The sequence below is a fragment of the Dromiciops gliroides genome, chromosome 1 (assembly GCF_019393635.1).
Source record: "Dromiciops gliroides isolate mDroGli1 chromosome 1, mDroGli1.pri, whole genome shotgun sequence".
NCBI lineage: Eukaryota > Metazoa > Chordata > Mammalia > Microbiotheria > Microbiotheriidae > Dromiciops > Dromiciops gliroides.
Window position 1 is genome coordinate 322,220,496 of NC_057861.1, and position 19,655 is coordinate 322,240,150.

Sequence of the window (19,655 nt, forward strand, 5' to 3'; positions counted from 1 at the left end):
CAGCTACTAAGTGTCTAAGGCCAAATTTTAACTCAGGAAAATTTCTTCCTGATTCTACGCCTACTGCTCTAATCACTGTGATACCTAGCCATCCCTGTATTAAACTACTTTGCACTTAATTCTCTTTATATTTATTCTGTCCCCCTATTAGAATGTAAGCTCTGGAGAAAAGGGACTGTTTCATTTTTAGCATTTGTATTTGCAGCACAAAGCACAGTGTCTGAAATATTGTAGGCACTTAATAAATGCTTGCTGATTTACTGAACCTAGGATATTCTAGGAAGAGAGACTGTTGTAAGCCACAGAACAGGGTCAGGAAAGCATGGGTTATATGTGCACAAAAAATGATGAGTAGCCCAGTTTACCTGGAGTATAGGGTACATGGAAGGGAACAAGTAGGAGATAAAGCTAGAAAAGCAGAATGGAACCAAATTGTGGAGACCCTTGAATTCCAGGCACCTGGAATGTATCCCCACATCAGTTGCTCCTACACATCCTATCATTCAAATCAAATACCATGTCTTTCATCAAGTTTCTCCAACTCTCCTGGCCTATACTCTGCTTTCGATGTTCTAGACTCTTCCGGCACTTAATTGTCTAGACTACATAATTCAACAATGGAAAAAGCGGTGCAGAGTGAGACTCTGTCTCTAACCTCCTCTGCAAGTTCCCATTTCATGCTCACCTGAAGTCAGGAGTCACTTAAAGAGGCAGGCAGGCCACCTGCCCTCCCAACACTGCACGAGAGGGCACAAATACTGCTCCTCCCTGGTACTGCAATCAGTGTGACTTTACTATGCCAGGACCTGGGCACTCTAGTAGGCACTCAAGCATGACTCAAGAACTGGCCAGTCTCCAGCTGAATTTATGACCTGTCCTTTCTATACCAGAACATAGGCCTCTGCTGACCTTCCGAGAAAGAAGAATTTCACCATTGCTGCCCAGCTTCCCTCACTCTTCATTTCCCCCTTGCTTCCTTGCCTCTGGTAGGAGGCAAAAGGCCTGATTTATCATCTAGTTTGATAAACAGCCCCACATGTTAAGACCAAACAATGCCAGGCCACTTCCTTCTGAGCCAAACTCCAGTCACACCCAAAATATTTGATCAGAAGTCTGTGACTGAAGATGCTGGGGGAGAGGGAGGGAGAGGAAGAGGATGTTGACAAGTATGGTATAAGAGAAAAGAATCCAGCTGGGGTGCAATTTCAAAGATGGAGGAGAGCCACTGTTACAGAGGAGAGATAGTTAACCTTCAGCCCACCTCATGAATCTTGCCTTTTTTCCCTCTTCTCCCTGTCATTTCTTGTGGGGAGAGGCATCGACACTTCCACTTTATCCATACCTCCAGAAACAAAAGCCCTCATTCCCCTTCTCTTCCTGACCACCCAGAGAGTATCACACATTTTAGCACTTGCTGATATTTAATTTCAACACTTGATTGTGCGTATTCTCTTATATAGATCTCTAATTATTCCATGTACCTACACCTTCTTTCTCCAAGTGAATAAAAGGTGCTTAAAGCAACAATTGCATCAGCTCATTTTCTTTTTCCTTTTCTTTCTTTCTTTTTGCCCCCAGGGCAATTGGGGCTAAGTGACTTGCCCAAGGTCACACAGCTAGTGAGTGTCAAGTGTCTGAAGCTGGATTTGAACTCAGGTCCTCCTACATCCAGGGCCAGTGCTTTATCCACTGTGCCACCTAGCTGCCCCCAGTCAGCTCATTTTGTATACTTCCTTTCCTCAGTCAATCAAACAAAAGCATTTATTGAGCAACTGCTATGTGCCAGGGATTGGAGATAGAAAGACAAAAATCAAAGAGCCCCAGCATAAACAACTAGTACACATATACAACAGATATAACAAGGATATACAAAGTAATTTGTGGTGCTGTCAGCAGCTAGAGAAATGGTTCTTAATCTTTCCTGTATTAGCAATCTAGTGGAGCCTATGAGCAGATCTCTTTTCAAAATAACACTCCCCTCTCTTCCACTCGAATTTCAGCTCACCTCCAGGTAGCACTGCTCATCTTACCCTCATGCACCTAGCTGTGACCTGAGAACCTGAGATTATTATGGAGAGAAATTCACCAGGGTCACACAAGAAGCCTCACTCTGATAAATATTCTGGCCATATTTAAGCTGCCTGTGTGTAGAAAGTGTTTCAATGTCCCTACAATAACAAAGATGCCTTCTATGCAGAGGTCAGTCCTAGTTAAATGGTTTGGGGAAGAGAAGAAGTGAAAGGAACAAGCATTTATTTATTAAGCATCTACTATGTGCCAGAAACTGTGTTAAATAAGCATTTTGCAAGTATTATCTGGAGAATGAACTGGGGCAAGATGGGCCACCACCCCCATTCTACCTAATTGCTAACCATGTTTTCTCTTCTCTTGAAGTAGGATCATTTGAATGCATTATTTTTTAATATTTTGTTTTGGGTTGGTTTTGAGACTGTCTCTCCCTATCTCACCCAGGCTCGAAGACCGGTGGCCACTCATAGGTTCACTATCAATATTGATCATCACACAAATTTTCATTTGCTCTTTTTCTGACCTGGGCCAGTTCACCTCTCCTTTGGTAACCTGGTGGCCTATGCTGGTATGCTCCAGGGAGCTTACCATAGTGGCACCGGACATAATGTGGGCATTCCATCAACTCTAACCCTAATGTAGCTCAGGCATCTCCAGCATCCCCAGCATCCCCACAAGATTCAGCTTCGTTGGAAATAGAGATTACAGGCATGTGTCACCATGCTAGGCCTTGAATGATATTTTTCTAAGATCTCTGGAATCAGAGAACTTTAGACCTTCTTGATCCTTAAAAATCTGACCTCCTCATTTTATGGGTACTAAACAGAAGCCCCCCCAATAGAAATGACTTGTTCATGGTATAACAGGGTTGTGGTGTAGAAGCAGGGAGCACCAAGGGCCTTCAGGGGGCATGGCAATATGGGGCAGCCGAGGAAGTGGGCTCTTTGGCTTCCCAACCTCTCCCCCGCAACCCTCTGTCTTTAATACAGAATGATTCCTTCTGGGAAAGCCAAACAGAAAGAAAGCCCCAGACTCTGAGTCTGTCTGCCACCCCACAGCAGGTGTCTGTTTTGCAGAGATCTGCCTCCTGAGAAGCCCTTTCGTCAATTTCAAAGCCAGGGGATTTCAAAGCCACTCAGGCTGTTCAGGAGCATAAAGACAATTCAATTCAACATGTATTTAGTGAATACTTGTTGAAGCCCAGAAAAAAAGGCAGGGTCCAGAATGTATTGTCCAGGGTGCTATTGACTACTGTTGGCTGCTCTGCTTATCAAAGAAAAATGTCCCACTCCCTGCCCCCCATCCAGCTGTCTCTCTGTCATTTTCTGTTAATCCAAACCAGAAAGAGTTAAACCACTTAACCTGGCCATGGAATGGGTGAAAAGATCTAATACTACGGATCTTTCTGTTCTTTGATTTCCTGTCAACCTTATATCTCTCACAGAGCAGCAGGCTAAACATTCTAAGCTGTGACTACCTTAAATAACAAGTTATGTCCCAAAGGGATGGGGCTGACAGTGAGGGATTAAGAGGAAATGATGATCACTGGTCTGTGGGCTGGCTTATCAGAAGGTTTGGGTGGTTGGTGAAGGCTTCTTGGAAGAAGTAGGCTTGAAAGGATGGATATAATTTGGAGAAGCTCTGTGTGTGTGTGTGTGCGTGTGCACGTGTGCGCATATGAGAAAAGGGAGGTGGGGCAAGAAGGAAAACACAGGATGGTAGAAGTAAAAACACAGGATGGTAGAAGTAAAGACACAGATATGAGAATGCACTAGCCCCCGCCCGAGCCCCCCCCCCCCCCAGGGCAATGAGGGTTAAATGATTTGCCCAGGGTCACACAGCTAATAAGTGTCAAGTATCTGAGGCCGGATTTGAACTCAGGTTCTCCTGAATCCAGGGCCAGTGCTTTATCCACTGCGCCACCTAGCTGTCCCCTAGAATGCACTAGTTTTATCACCACTGAAGACTGAATAACTTCTTGGGTTCAGTGGAACTAACTTGGAGTCATAAAGACCTAAGTCCAAATTTAGACTAAATTGGTGACCCTGGGCAAGTCACTTAACTTCTGTTTGCCTCCATTTTCTCATCTGTAACATGGGGATAATAATAGCACCTGCCTCCCAGGATTGTTGTGAGGCTCAATTAAGATAATAATTGTAAAGCACTTAGCACACATGGTAAGTGCTATATATGTTAGATATCATCATCATTATTAAGACAGAATGCAAATGTCCATCGGAAGATCCCGGGCAAAAACATGTATATACATATGTTTATGCATGTGTATACATCTATACACACGTGTACATGCATGTATACATATATGTATATATTGGGCGCATGTATACACACACACTAAGGGTACAGAAGGCTTATGGCTATTATGAAGCTTTTCTATGGGTTTTCCTGTAGAGAAGCAGAGGGAATAAATGAATTTACACCTTTACACTGTAATGATTGGAATGACGCCACCTGCTGGCGACTTACTGTAGGAAAGCTCCGCCATGAGGAGAAGGCGCCTGAGGGCAAGCCATGCGGCTTTTCTTTGGTGTCAGGAAGACATTTGCTTGTGGGAGGAAGAGGGGGTGAGGCTGGCTCTCTTGCTCTCTTTCATCAGGACTCTCATGGAGAGTGGAGCAGAACTGTAGCTCCCTGAGACAGACAACTGAATCTAGACCTCTTTCTCTTTCTCTTCACCAAATTCTTATTTTCCTTAATAAATGCTTAAAAGTCTAACTCTTGCTAAAGTTTATAATTTATTGGCGACCAGTCATTAGATATTTTAGACAGACTAGCTAGAATTATAGCCCCATACATCCTCATAGAAAAGTAGGGAACTGCAGTAAGAAACTAAGTTTAGCCATTTCTTTCAATCACCTCCCTCCCTTGCTTGTCTCCCTGTTTCACTGTATTTTACTATCTTGATGCTCAGGTTGATGGAGTCACTAAGCAAGGCCTGAGGATGGCTCCTGTAGTTACCCATTAGCAATCCTGAAGAAGAAAGGGACCTGGAAGCATTCCCAGCTGGTGAGGATTAAGGAAAAAAATCTTTAAACAAATATGAGAAGGTCCTGGGATAGCTAAAAGATATAGCCTTAGCAAGTATCGTCCTGGATATTTTGCTAAGAAACAAAATTCAAGGGAAAGGCTATGTGACAAGTTGTCATTTTCTAGCTTGAGCCATTAAAAAGATAATAAGGTCTCTCATGTACTCCAGCCACACCTAGCGTAGTATCTCATAGGAAGAGCTAGAAGGGATTTCAGAGGCCATCTAATCCAACCCCCTTACCCCCTTATTTTACAGATGAAGAAACTGAGGCTCAGGACAGTTAAATGATTTTATTTTCAAGGTCACACAGGAAGTAAGATTAGAGGTAGGATCTGAGCCCAGTTTATCTTAATAGAGAACCATTGCTCTTTATACTATAATAGAATCAAATGACAATTCAACATCAATGTTGCTACTGAAGACCCAGAAAAGAAGGTCCCCTTCAAAGAGCAAACTAAGCTCCAAATAAGGAAAGCCCAAAGAATAATGATACTCGAGACATTCTGAATATTGCTCTGATACCCTCAAGAAGCATACAGTTGGGTTCCACATTAAGCAAGTTGATACAGGACAATCTGGTCTTGCAAAATAAGGAAAGGATTAATCATATTATTATCACAAATTATCTTCACTTCATCAAAGAATTCCCTGCAAGTTTCCTTCAAATACTAATACCCTGTGCATTTCAACATTTATCCACAGGCCTATAACTACTTGCTAGGAATACTGAAGGAAATAGACCTAGTCTTCAGTACTAGTGGAGATCAATCAGAAATGAACCTCCATAGCCCAACAGAAAAATTACAATTTGGGAGGAAAACGGCATTGTATTAACAAAAAATCGGGGGCTTGTATTTTTTTTTCAAAAGTAAGGCTATTGTATAAACAGACAGAACCAAATATTTCTATAAATATCAGACCTTAGGAGAGAGAAGCAGTCAGACATAGTATCCAGCACACAGTAGGCACTTGACAAATGCCTTTTGATGGGGTCATGGGTGAGGTATGCCCTGTGATTGTTCTTCCCTTCAGCTAATGTCAGTTGTCAAAACCAAAGGTAAAATCAGTATGGGAGAAAGAGCAATTCATATGGAATATGGGAAAGAGGTTGCTACTATTAATACTTTTCACATAGTATTAGGATATGGTAATATTCTGATTAGATAATAATAACACATATATTCTGTATATAGAATAATATGTATACTATAAATATAATATTCTTTTTTTTTTAGATCCCAGACATGTAATTTCTTTGGTATAAAGAACTCCCAGATAAGGGAACTCCCTTTATACATACAAAACACTACCCTCTGTCAAACTTCTTATCATTTAAGAAGCTGCCTAAGGCCTTGGAAGTTTCAGTGACTTTACCAGGGTCATGCAACCAGTAAGTGTCAAAGGTAGTAGTTGGACCTAGATCTTCCTGGCTCCAAGATCAGCTCACTCGCCATTATGCCATGCTTCCTTTCTGGTATTATGTGTTAGGGATATATAGATAGATAGATAGATAGATAGATAGATAGATAGACAGACAGACAGACAGATATATATATGTATCACACACAGACACACACATATATATGTATATATATATGTGTATATATGTGTATATATACATATACACATATTTATATGTGTGTATTTATATGTATGTGCATATATACACATGTGTATACACGTGTAAATATGGAACACATGGATTTGGAAGCTATCAGAATATATGCAATATATGTACATGTTTCACATATATATGTGTGTGTGTGTCTGCATGTGTGTGTGTTGCCTATAATATGTATTTTTAATGGTTCTTATAGGCCAGTGAGCAACTTCTCTAACCTCTCTGATCCTGGTTTTCCTTATCTGCAATATGAGAGAATTAGAGTAGAGGTACACTCAGGTTCCTGGCAGCTTTTGATCCCATGTTTCCCACGTTAGTCTTGTCTCTCATTACACTACAGAATCCTATTTAATAAGGACTATCTTCTCTACATATATTCCCCACAGTGTTTAGTGAAGTGCTTGGCACACATTGGGTAATCAAGGAAAGCAGAGCACAGAATGACACAGAATTGAAGTGAACAGTTAAACTGATTTAGGACTGACTGACTTGGTACTACCTTGACAGATGGGTTGAGGGCTCCTAAGAGTCAAGGCAGCTTGAGGAGTTGAATCCCATATAAAAATGCATTACATCAACCAGGAACCATGAAATCAAAGGGCTGGACTCTTAGGTGCATTCCAATTCTAAAATATCTGTTTTTAAGAGTTTTCATGCACATGGCTATCTATGTTGTCCACAACAATATCATAAATGCCTTGAATGAAAGGAGCACTTATTATATTTAGAACTGCTGCCTATTAGAACTAGAAATAGCCTAAGAGATCAAGTCCAACCTTCTCCTTTTACAAAAAAGGGGGACAAAAGGGCACAGGGAAATAAAATAATTTGGCCAATGTCAAAAAAGCTAGTAAGTAACAACCAAATTTGAACCCAAGCCTTCTGATTCCAAGTCTCTTGCTATCCAACTATATCACAGATGCTCTTGTTTTTTTTTTCCCCCTCATCAACACTGGGCTCAGCACATAGCGAGTATTTAATAACTATCTGTTGAATTCTGGATAGAAACAATATTCATTCAGTGCTCCCAAGTAATAATTCCCATAATCAGTAGTTCCTGGGCCCATTTTTGAAAGGGTGGGAGATCAAGCTGTTGTTCTTTGTTGAGCTCAGAGGAAGCTGCCATGCTGGGGCTGTAGAGCATGAAAAGCAGACCAGTTTGCTCTTCCTGCTGGTACTTGGGCCTGCCATCCCAAGACTGCACATCTCTATCAGGAACACCAAGCTGACAAATTGTGACTGGAGGCCTTTCTGAGAAACACGGAGGGAGCAGAGGATGATTTTCAAGCTGTGTGGGGGCACACGCCACCTACTTGCTTTAATCTTGTTCATGTTAGTAGGGAAGAAAAAAGAAACAAAATGCCTGGAAATATACGTAGGGTCCAGAGGCTGACATACCATGTCAACGCAAAGGTTTTATTTGCAACTCTTGCAGAAATCTTTTTTGTAAGAGTAGCTTTCCATCTCCATTATTCCATAGGGTCTATCACTTCACAATCTATTCAGCAGACATGGTGAACATTTTATTCCCTAAACACCTGCTCTGCTTGATAAAGTAGACTCTATACACACAGCCTTTAGGGGGTAGAGAAGCACTCAAACAGTGTGGTAGGAGGGAAAATAATTTTACACTTCAAAGAAACCTTAAGCCACCTTTGTAAACCAACACAATTGGCTAGCCCACAAATACTGAAATAGTCAACATCTTTTCCAAAAATTACTTGCACTTAGTAGGTGTTTAACAGAAACCTTTTGAACTGAATTGCTCAACAGGAGGATCATAATAGACACCAATTGGTATTCTCCTCCAGGTCTGCATTCTTCATAATTCCACCTGGGGAAGGGGGATGGGATACTGTCAAGGCTAACTTGGTTCAATACAAATCAAGTGAAATTTGTAACATTCCCATACACACCACTACCATTTCTAAGTTCTTATCCCCAAATTCCACAGCCTTCTGATTACAGGAGATCACTAGGATGGCACTGGACTATGTCATTCTAGAAAACAAAGGCCTCCTAGGATTTAGAGATGAAAAAGGACTTTCACATGCATTCTTTCCCATTGCTTTTTTTTTTTTTAAGTGAGGCAATTGGGGTTAAGTGACTTGCCCAGGGTCACACAGCTAGTAAGTGTTAAGTGTCTGAGGCTGGATTTGAACTCAGGTACTCCTGACTCCAGGGCCGGTGCTCTATCCACTGCGCCATCGAGTTGCTCCCCCCTCCCTCCCCCCCATCGCTTTATTCTACAGATCAGTACAGCAAAGTCCAGGGATGGTAAACGACTTGCCCCAAACAACAAGATATATAGCAGAGGCAAGATTTAAACCCAAGATTTCTGGGCCCATCATTTAGTAGATATGTAGCCTTAGGCAATTCACTTAATCTCTGTGGCCTTCAGTTTATTCATCTGCAAAATAGTTGTAATCCTTGTACTACCTTCTCCCACCATGTTCTTATGATGATCAGATGAGAATTAATATATGCAATAAGCTGTGTACCCATAAAATGTTACATGAATATTAGACATTTTATCCTATTCCAGCTATCCATTGAAACTAATAAAATAAAAGGAGATCGTTGATGGGCTAAGTCACGCTCATCCAAACACAATGGCCATATCAGTGCCAAATAGAACATAGATTATCATGAGCATGTGAGTTCTGTCCCTTGTCAGTAGCATGTGAAAGAACTCCACTGTTCATTCTGTCTGTAGAATCAGAGAATGCTGGCACTGGGAAGGATAGCGTTCAGCTATCAACTGACCCAAAGACCTAATTTCACAAGAACATATTTTATTCACCTTTGTTCCATTCAGTCATCAAATCACCATGCATCTATTAAGTCTGGGGTCTACAATCTTACTTCAAAACTATTTTTGGTCACTGTATTTCAATATAATTGGTTTTCTTTGTAATCTTATGTGTTTTATGTATTTCAAAATAGTATTCTTTTTTTTTTTGGTGAGGCAATTGGGGTTAAGTGATTTGCCCAGGGTCACACAGCTAGTAAGTGTTATCTGTCTGAGGCCGGATTTGAACTCAGGTACTCCTGATTCCAGGGCCAGTGCTTTATCCACTGTGCCACCTAGCTGCCCTCAAAATAGTATTCTAAGAATGGGTCTGGTCCAAAGAAACACAAAAAAGTTTTAAGAATCTCTGTGTTAAGCACTTAAATGTGTAAAGCATTATGTTAGGTACTGGGGGAGATAGAAAGATAATTAAGACAATTCCTCCTCTTTACAGAGTTTATTATAGTCTAGACTCTCCCAATGTCTTCCAGACAGTGGTATTTGCAAAGTACTTTCCTCATATAGTAAATGCTTAATAAATGCTTACTGACTGACACAGCAACTTTATGAGGTCAATAATGCCAGTATTATTATCTTCATTTTAGAGACGACAAAATAGAGTCTAAGACAAGCGGATTTGTTGATGGTCATAAGCTGGCAAATGTCTGAAATCTGGTCTGAACTAAGGTTTCTTAATTCAAGTCTAATATATCACCTAATGAATTAATAGGTGAACGGATCAGTGAATGATTAAACCTTAAAATCCAAGAGTTGAAGTGATTTGCCCAGTTACAAAGTTAATGACAGAGATGAGACTAGAACCTAAGTCTCCATTTTTCCATATCACACTTTATACCAACTTCCTAAATCTCACACAGGAAAAGAAAGAAAGTAAAAGAAGGGAGAAGAGAAAAGGGATAAAGGGAGGCAGAGAGGGGAAAAAAGAAGTGAAAGGGGAAGGGAGAGGGGAACGAGAGGAGGGGAGGAAGGATGGGGGGTGAGAAGGGAAAGGGGATGGATCAAAGAGGAAAGGGGAGGGAAAGAGGAATGAGAGGTGGAGAAGGAAAGATATGGGTGTGGGGGGACACAGAGTGGGTAAAGGCAAGAGGATCAAGGCCAACTGGGATGATGAACAAGATCAATGAGATTTTTTTCCACTGAAAAAGAAAAGTCCCTCACCACTATAAGTAGACAGCCCATATCAACACTGGAGCAGGTGTGTTGCTAGAAAATTTCATGCATTTTCATTTTTATAGAATGAACCCTATTTTCCCCCTGACTTACATCAGTTCAGATTTGTTTTGTGTTTATTTTCAACTGACCTTCAATGGAAGATGACACTTAGTACTTCATTTTTCAGTTTTTCTGTCTTTATCCTGACCCCTTTCTTTGCCTATCTGTGATAGGAAGGATCCAGGAAACTCATAATTTAGAGAAACCAGGAGGTAGAAGTTTTTCTCCATCCAAGAATTATTTTGTCATCTGAGGAATCATACAATTCATTAGAGCAATTTCCGATAAAGCAAAGTAACTAAGGAAGTATGCTCCATAGAGCGACTATAGCATTTGATGGCCCCAGCCTGGCTTCAGTCTGATTTTCAAATCTTATCTTACACTATTTATTCTCCCTCAAGTCCCTTATACTCCACCTATACCGGACTTTGGTCCACTGTCCATATCATTCCTTAGACAAAGAATTCATGTACCTTGCATTTATTAAATGTTTAATAAATGGTTCTGGAAGCTACTAGAATAGCTTCCCCATTATCTCCACCTAGTAATATTATGCTAATCATTCAAGGCCCAATAAAAAGTACAGTTTCCTCCAGGAAGCTTGCCCTGATTCCCTTGGTTTCTTTTTCTGAATTAATTTCAATTTACCAAGAATTTATTAAATGCCCACTAAAATGGTGAAAGGAAAGAAGCCGATACTTCACAGTGAAGATCCCACATAAACTCAGCCTTAAAACAAAATCTTGCCTTTGGTATATCTTCCATTTCCTCAAAACTCAACTCCCTCCAACACCAGGCAACTTTCACTGACTATCCCAGCCCACACTTTCTCTCTCATATAGTACCATGATTTTGGTCATGGACTTGTTAAGAGTCCATGCTCAAGTTCCAAACAAACAACTGGGGGGGAGGGCGGGTATCTACTCCTTTTGTATTAGTGGTGCTACTATTATCCTTCAATAGCAAAGCTAATTGACAATTAACTGGACCTGAGTTTTGACAAACATTTTTGGTGCTGAGCTACAGCAGCCCAAAGAATAAAGACCAAGTCAGAGTCATGCCCTTAGGAACTGTACAAAATTGTTTCCTACAGGACATTTCCCATACAATGTGGTCTTGATTTTTGCCACAGTTTCCCCAATGTACCCCACAGCATCTGGCACACAGAGGTATTTAATAAATGTTGGACAAATTAAACTGATCTGGATAAAGCACCCGTGTAAGGCATGTGGTCATTAGAATTTCACTGAAGTCCTGATCTAAGAGTTTTTCAGTTGGAAGGGTTGTTAGGGGTTTGATTTCAGCTTGATTCTCACATTTTACACATGAGGATACTGAGGAAGGGAAATGAATTGCCCAAGGTCACAAACGTAGGAGGTTAGCCAAGTTAGGTTTTAAACCCAGTCCCTCTTATCCCAAATCTAGAGCCCTTCCACTACACTGACCAAGATTATCCAGGGATGATTTTGCTACCATGACTACTATTATAGCTGACTAAATACACCACTTTCTCCCATTCACAAATAAACTGAGAGCAACTTAATGAATCTGTGATCACCTGGAGAAAAGTGTGATCTTTCCTAATGCTGAAGAACAAGCTCCCAGCCATCCCTATGATAGCTCCTGATGCAGGGTCCCCAAGCCCATATGGGTGCTAGGATACAAGAAAAGCACAGCCACTCTTAATCGCAACAGTTGGGGTATTATAAGAGAGCCCCTCAATTTCACTCCGCAGAATGTGTTCAGCAGTGAAGTCACCCCTCCCCACTTCTGAGACAACAGGAATGACTGATAATTTAACTAAGGAGGTATCAGGCCTGGAGTAAATAAATAGAAAATGATAAGATGCTGACTGGGGCCCAGAGAATATATGTTATTAACATTAGTGGTTTTGTTTGACTATCAAAAGAAAAACATCAGGACTCTTGGCCTGAAACTTAGAAAAGCAAAACAAAACTGACACACCGGAATGAATGGAAATGCCTTGAGGAGGGTGGGTGATTATTTTAAAACAGTGGATCTAAAAAAGTAAAATACACTTAGCACATTTCTCAGTGGTTTAGATCCTTAAAAATATCTCCAAAAAGAAGATACTTAGGAGGGAAAAAGGAAACATAATTTGAATGTGAAAAATAAAAATATGTTACAAAAGAAAGCAAAGGTTTGGGGTGAGAGGGTTCATTAAACAGCATTTCCTTTGTATTTAGTATGTGCTATACTAAATCTCAATATGTGTAGCACTCATTCTTTGTTCATTCTCCCAATGTCTATTAGCACTTTGCTGGTGGGTCCCCAGAGGACAAGTAACTATTTTTCCCCCTTCAGGTTACAGGAATAAAACCTGAAAGGTGATAGGTGGCATTCTACTGCTATCACTCATGAGTCCCCTCCCTGTCTGCTCCCCACAGATTATCAATTAGTCAGCCATACTTAATTAGCGTTTAGATAGGGATATTTACTAAGGTGTTATGATAACAGTTGGGTACAAAGCTCTAAATCAAGGATACCCTCTCCTCCAAATATATACAGGATCCAGGGGTGGGTTAAAGCTTAGAGAACACAGAGTATAGCTCATTGCTCCTGTTTGATGGAAGTCCTTTTCTCCCTTGGTGGATTCCTTGTGAAGTTCCTCTTAAGTGTGACTCTCTGCTGGGATCTGGGGGCCAAGGATATATAAAGATCAGAGCTATACTTCCTTTACTGAAGAAGTCATGCTCCCTTAAAATGCCTTTCCTCTCTGTTTCTAGTTTGTCTTCTCCAGCTTCTTCTTGGCTGGGTGAATTGTTTGTTACCAGTTTAGTCATTCGGTAATATGGGAAAAGTCAGGAGAGTGAAGGGAGGGGTGCATGAGAGATCCCTTTTTCCTTGCTCCCTAACCTTTTGTGCTTTCTGGTACAGGTGCAAGTGATCCATCACCTCAAGGGACTCTCAATGCTGGACTGACTGCCTTGATGCTAGTTGTTCTCTGATCACTCTTTCACTGATGACAATGCATGTCCTATGTACTGCATCTGATTTTGGTCCATGGATGATAGCACTACTCTCCTCCAAAATTAAGGATTTGTTCATACCTAGGTTACACTTATGGTTGGTTGGCTGATTCTGTAACTCAATCAAAGAGATATTCCCATCAATGAAACATGCTGTTGGTAACACAAACTAGCATTAGGTGTATGGTACAGCCTTCTTATGTGTATATTAAACACTAGCTCTGTAGGACATAGAGAAGAAGAAGGCATTGCTTCTCCCTTTGAATTGCTTGGAGAATAGGGGAAATAAACCAAATTATTTGTGCAATAAACAAAGAAATTAACATGGACTAGTCAGAGAAGACTCATTGGGGAAACTTGAGCCCTTTAGAGGGCAAGGAATATTTCACTCTTTGGATTTGCAGTACTAGAGTCTAGCACAATACCTGCCACATAGTAGGCAATTAATACATGCTTGTTGATTGACTGATTGATTGGTTAATGTGCATCATTTGACAAGTCTGAAAGAAACACCCTTTCCTCCAGTAATTAGCTGAGTGGCCCTGGGCAAACATATTCTCCCTCTGGTCCTCAGTTTCCTCTCCCATAAAAGTATTGGATTAGAGAAGCCCTAAGAGTACCCTTCCAGATCTAACATCTAATGATTCAATGTTTCACAACTATAATTACTCCAGCAGAAAGAGAAGTTACCCATATTGGGCACAGCGCCACCGTAAAAAAAAGAAACCACACGAGTAAGTATTCTTGTCAATGTTGAATTGAAGTGCTACTATTAGTCATACAGGTAAGGAAATCCAGACAAAAATCTCGAAAACTATAGATAGATATACGGGGGTTTTATCTCGGTGTTATTTCTGAAACACAAACACACACATGCATACACACACTTCTTAGAACAACACTTCAATAAAGAAAGCAAATCAGGAGAGTGTTACTCAAAGAGAGGATATAAATATGAGACCAGCGAAAAGGGATTTTGTAATCATTTCTAAAAGTAAACAAATTATCCTTCACAGCAAGAAAGGATGAGGCAGGAATGCTCACCCTGAAGCAGAAGGAAGAATTATAGGGTTCAACAACAACAACAACAGAAAAAGAATGTTGCACAGCAGACTCCTACTCAATCACATTCAAAAGAAGAAAAAAGTTTACCCCTCTCCCACTTCTCCCACCCTTCACACACAATTCTTTTACTTACTCAGGGAATACTATTTTCTCACACACACACACACACACACACACACACACACACACACACACACACACCAAAATCAAAACCAAAAAAGGCGCACCTTTATATTTTAATACAAGCACATGTTTTCAAATTTTAATTCACAAAAAGAAAAAGAAAAGAAATTCAAAGGAAATGCTGAGAAGGATGTAGAGGTCTGGACAAAATTTTCATGGTACTTTTCTTAGACACATGGTATCTTTCACATAACAGAAACCAGGACACAACCATCTCAGGTACTTATCCTGCAAACTTCTCTCAGGAACTCAGCTTGAACTGGGATCCAGGTCCCTTTACTTCTAGTTCAATATTTTTTCCAAGTAAATAGAGAACTAGAGCTCTACTTCAGTACTTTGTTGTTATTGTCATTTCAGTCCTATCTGACTCTTCATGACCTCATTGGGGGTTTCCTTGACAAAAATACTGGAATGGTTTGCCATGTTCTCCTCCAGCTTATTTTATAGATGAGGAAACTAAGACAAGCAGGGTCAAATAACTTGCCCAGAGTCACACAGCTAGTATCTGAAGTTAGATTTGAACTCACAAAGATGAGTCTTCCTAACTTCAGGCCCAGCAGTCTATCCCCTGAGCCATCTAGCTGCCTGCCCTGCAGCTCACTTTCATACTGGGAAGGTTCAAAACCTACTGTTCCCTCTTAGGGAATGAAAGTGACAGATCAGAATAACTCCTACTGGCTGAGAATAGGACTGTTTACCCTAATTTTATATGCTCACTTTTTTTTCAATGCAAAGACATTTGTATATGCATGTATCTGTATACACACATACATATATAATTGCATTTTTATATAATTGTATTTGTATGTATGTACCATACTTATGTATGTTACTGTCTCTATATAAAGAATCTCTCTCAATCTCTCTCTCTCTCTCCCCCCCCCTTCTCCCTCCCTCCCTCCCTCCCTCCCTCCCTCCCTCCCCTTCTCTGTCTCTCTCCCTCTTCTTCAACTACATTTTCAGTCACTACTCTGTAATTTAGTCTTCTTTTGTGGGGAAATGAGGGCTAAGTGACTTGCCCAGGGTCACACAGCTAGTAAGTGTCAAGTGTCTGAGGCTGGATTTGAACACAGGTCCTCCTGAATCCAAGACCAGTGCTTTATCCACTGTGCCACCTAGCTGCCCCCTCTGTAATTTAGTCTTAAAGACTTCTCTGAAATCTTCAGAGCTTAAGTGATTCTCCAGAGTCACAAACCTGATATATGTCAAAGGCAGCACTTGAACACAGAACTTCCTGATTCCAAGGCTAATCCTCTGTCAACAGTTCCATGTTGCTTCAAAGGAAACCATAGATATAACCATACAAATACATACCAAACGCCTAGAGATTTTAGAGTATTCTCTACCACCTCACATTGCTTTTCCTACCATGTTTCTACCAATCATGTATGTGCACACATATTCACATATATAGATAAACACCTACTTATATATGTATATTTTAATCATAACTTGCCTGATATAATTCCTTTAACTTCCATGTGGTGTTTCTTCTTCTTCATTACAGTATAAGTTTGTGGACAAGAATATGTCTTCTCTTTTTTTTGTATTAACCATAAGACATAAAACAGGGCTACTCTCTAAGACATAAACCCAACTTTTTCTGAAAATTATCACTACCTTGTAGCTAGATGATGATAAATACTTTGGTGAATCAAAGCAACATGACATAGTGAAAAGAGTGCTGACCTTTCTGTCTCATGGTCTGGACTTTGACTCGGTGGTCCTCAATTTACTCATCTGCCAACATAAGGTGGTTGAACTAAGTAATCTAGACTTAAGATGCTAAAATGTATGATTTATGAATAGAGCTTAACTCTCCTAAACTCTAGGGGGAACAAATACACTGATCTGGAGCTGAAAAGGGATTTCAAAGTCTTGATGCAGTTCCTGCCTGAAAAGAGCTTACTAACTAGCTTGGGATAGAAGACATATATCCCTGATATAAAAAAGTATATAATTAAGTGCTAAGTTATGTGGAGAGAACCAGAAAGAAATCAAGAGTTTATAGAAGGGAGAAGTCCTTGCTCTAAATTTATGATCATATGACCTCTCTGGGCTTTCATTTCCTCATCTGTAAAATGGGGAGAGAGGGTATTGAACAAGATGATCTCCACATTTCCAGCTCTAACATTCTGTGTTCTTAAAACTTTTAGCTAGATGAACAGTGTTAACTAAGTTTCAGATTTCTTCTTCCCATTAGCAACTCCCTTCATGGGGAAAGAGAATGAATGATTAAAATGATTTGAGCTCCCTCAATGAAATAGGAATTCCAATTTTATGAAAACTTGTTATAGGGGAATTCTAAATCATCCATTATGAGTTTGATATTTGTCTTATGAAAGGATACATCAAAAAGCTTCCAATAAATAGTGGGTATTCCTATTCCTCTTAACATGTGACTATACTTAAAATTCATTTTATATATCTTTGTTTTTACGATAGCTATACCATGGGGTGGAGTGATATGGTAGATGCAGAGTCAGAATGAGGGGCAGCTAGGTGGCACAGTGAATATGGTACCAGGTCTAGAGTCAGGAAGATCTGAGTTCAAATCCAGTCCCGTATACATGCTAGCTGTGTGACTTTCGATCAGTTTGCCTCAGTTTGCACATTTCCTCAACTATAAAATGAGGATGATAACAATAGTACCTACTCTCCAGGGTCTTTGTCAGGATCAAATGAGATCATATTTGTAAAGTATTGTGCCTGGCACAGAAGTTGGTCCTTAATAAATATTTGTTCCTTCCCTTTCCCATATGTCTCCCTATGTGCATCAGTAGAGGGGGTTTCTTTACCCAGAGTTTCCTTCACAGATGAAACCATACATATGGGCTCCTTTCCTCCCCATCCCACATTGCCTCCCCCCAAACTCAACCCACAATTATTTCATAAAGTGAAGTACATAATGAACTTATACCAGCATATTAAAAAACCTTGACATTTGGATTTCAATGGCATTAACCAACTCATTTGTTCTTTTGCTTAATATATACCCTGAATGAGACTATCATAATCTTTATGCACGTGTAAAAAACATTTGCGCAATGACATTCACTCTAGAAGGAATAGTTGGTCCCAAAGTGTCTAAACTAGTTCTTCTTTTTAATTTGATTCAGGTGTATCAGCATTCTTAGTAATGACTTGTTTTCTTATAATCTCACACTCTGGGCAAGTGGGTGGGTTTGTAAAGATGGCAATGATGATTGTAAGCATTTTATTTCCCAATCCACTCATTCCTAAAACAGATTTCAGGCCTATTTTCTCACTTTTTTGTCAGCATCATTGATTAGGGGATGGGGGAACAAGGTTTAAAAAATCATTCGGTGTCATACTATGATTTGCCAACCCTCTGCCTTACCTTTATCCAAAGAATTTAGCTATAAACATCCATCCCTGCTAAAAGGAGGGGGCTGGGGAGGCAGACGTTTAATTAAAAGAAACATGGGGCAGCTAGGTGGCGCAATGGATAAGGCAGTGGCACTGGAGTCAGAAGTACCTGGGTTTGAATCCAGCCTCAGACACTTAACATTTACTAGCTGTGTGACCCTGGGCAAGTCACTTGACCCTAATTGCCTCACTAAAAAAAAAAGAAAAAAAAAGAAACGTGCAGTTTTTTTTTTTTCCTGAAAATTAGAACTATCTGGTAATGAGTAGTAAAGGACATTTTGAAAGGCAGGGGAGGAAGAGATAAAAAGAAAAGGAAGAGAAAGAAAGCTATGAGCAGATAAAGGGGAAAAAAGGACAATCATTCAAGAAGTCTGATCCTTTTCACTCTAGAGATGAAGAAATTGGGATCTAGAAAGGGGGAGGGAGGTGAGAAAAAACACCTGGGAGTGAGGGAAAAAGAAGGCAAGAAAAACAGGGAGGCAGAGAGAGAGAGAGAGAGAGAGAGAGAGAGAGAGAGAGAGAGAGAGAGAGAGAGAGAGAGAGAGAGAAAGAGAGAGAGAGAGAGAGAGGATAAGAGGCTGCATTAATATCGAAGAAGCATCTGTGGAGAAACAACCTAAGAAATCTGCCCATCTGAAGAGCACATTCCGTCCTGGTTTATTAGATGCAATCCTGAGTCTGTTACTGAACAGGTTATATTTAGCTCCTGATGTAACTAAAGTCAAGAGAAAGCCATTAGGGGAGCTGCTGCTGTTGCAAAGTCTTGAACAGCTACACACCCTCCCCTTTCAGCCATATCAAGAGCCTGGACATTGGCGGCTACATGTTTATATACAAAAGAACTGAGTTTTGAATAGAGCTGATAGGATTGTTAACATACTATAATAGACTGTTGTATATAAACCGGCAGCATATTCAAAAGATCAGGCCCCTCTGTCCTAACTCCTGAGGGTGTAAGTCCCAACCCAAGCAAATATTGTCCCTTACCGTTTATGGTATGTTCTCTCCTTAAAACTCGCCTTATCTCCTGGTCTTCAAATTGCCTCCAGAGAACATTCTGTCATACCGTGGGAGAAGGGAAGAGCCAGCCATACCCCTAACACTGGGGCCTCCTTTCCCCCTGCCTTCAGAGTCAGCCAGAGACTCCCTGATGACTTCTGAGGTGGTAGAGAGAGGATGCTCCTAAGGCCTTCATTAAAGTCTTATTGATGGGCCTTAGAGATCATCTAGTTCAACCTCCTAGATTTACATATGGGGAAACTGAGGTCCACAGAGATGAATTGACTTTTTCAAGGTTACACCTGG

General features: G+C 40.4%; 1 protein-coding gene across 1 annotated transcript in view; it reads right to left on the reverse strand.

Annotated features, from left to right (window-relative positions):
• Positions 1-19,655, reverse strand: part of SETBP1 (SET binding protein 1) — a 492,043-nt gene that overhangs the window by 329,541 nt on the left and 142,847 nt on the right.